At 39.3% G+C, this 1,328-nt stretch overlaps 1 pseudogene; it reads left to right on the top strand.

Annotated features, from left to right (window-relative positions):
• The first annotated feature begins 458 nt into the window (after positions 1–458).
• LOC120613899 (uncharacterized) lies at positions 459–574 on the top strand (annotated as a pseudogene).
• The last annotated feature ends 754 nt before the right edge of the window (positions 575–1,328 follow it).

Raw genomic sequence — 1,328 nt, 5'->3', positions numbered from 1 at the left:
CACCATACTCTCCCGCCTCTGTGTCTTTGTTCCATATCCCATCTTCCTACCCTCCCCCCAACTTTTGAGTACCTATTTATCTTTTAATTCTGGTGTAATGCTACCTTCCCTGTCTGAAGGTATACTTGTTCTATCAGGCAAAGCAACTATACCACTACTCCCCATCCCTCAATTACAGAACTTTTTATCACTTCGTATAGTCATTGTTTGCCTTGTCACAAACTATAAGCTCCCTGGGAACACAATCCACATTGTAATCTTTCTAATTTGGGTGACTTTGGGCAAATTACTTAACCACTTGTAGCTCAGTTTCCCTGCAGGAAAGTGACTATTAATGCCATACTTCCTGTATTTCAAGAATAAAGGGATGGGACGTGATTCCATACTGTAGCAGTTAGCACGTCTACTTTACATGCAGAAGGTCCTGGGTTCGCACCCCTGTGTAGCCATGGTCCATGATCTATATCCATGCCACCCTGAGCAAGCCCGATGTCTGATCTCAGAAGCTAAGCAGGGTTGGGCCTGGTTAGTACTTGGATGGGAGACCACCTAGGAAGACCAGGTGCTGTAGGCATAAATAATAGTAATAAATAAGAATAAGTAAATAAAGGGATGATGTTCAGCCTGGTAATGCTGAGTGTAAAGAGGTTGTACATGAAATTCACAACAGAGAAGGAACAATTCAAAAGTCAGAATTCAAAATTAAAGAGAATCAGGAAAACTGAGACTTTGAGATCCTGGTGATATTAGAAAATACAACAGGGTTGGGGTTTGAGGCTATCTGATTAAATCTGGAAGAATAAGGTTGTCCCAAGAGACTGAAAGACTTAAGTTTATCCATCCAAACAATAGATATATACACCTGTATTCCCTAATATTACACTACTGGTAATGCCCTGATAGTCTCCATTTTTCAAGCTTTACCTCAGGAATTAGCTCTAACTTCTCTCATGCCTTCTGTGATATTATGTCAGTAGTGGTAAAAATTAAAATAAAAGTTGGACAGTGTTCATGTTTTCATAAAGTTTTCATAATTGTAAAGACTCAGCATTAAATCATTCTGCCAAAAATTTCTTTAGAGTACACATCAAGCACTAGGTCTGCCTCAAAACTTCAGGTATAAAAGGGATGAAAGGTCATTCATCAGGCTGCAGATGTAACCTAGAAATACCACAGGACTAGGAACAGTGAATCTCAGCCTCCTAGCTCCTATACGCCTTTATACTTTAATCTAGCACGATCTTTAAATAAAAAGTAGATACCCTATTCTGAGATGGTTACAATGGTATTCCCAAATTCATGAAGTTGATTCCACTTCAGCAGTTGTA

This window comes from Pteropus medius, unplaced genomic scaffold, assembly GCF_902729225.1.
Source record: "Pteropus medius unplaced genomic scaffold, Ma_sr-lr_union100, whole genome shotgun sequence".
In the NCBI taxonomy this organism is placed as follows: Eukaryota; Metazoa; Chordata; class Mammalia; order Chiroptera; family Pteropodidae; genus Pteropus; species Pteropus medius.
The sequence above is the reverse complement of the archived record's forward strand: the minus strand, read 5'-3'. Positions and strand labels throughout refer to the sequence as shown.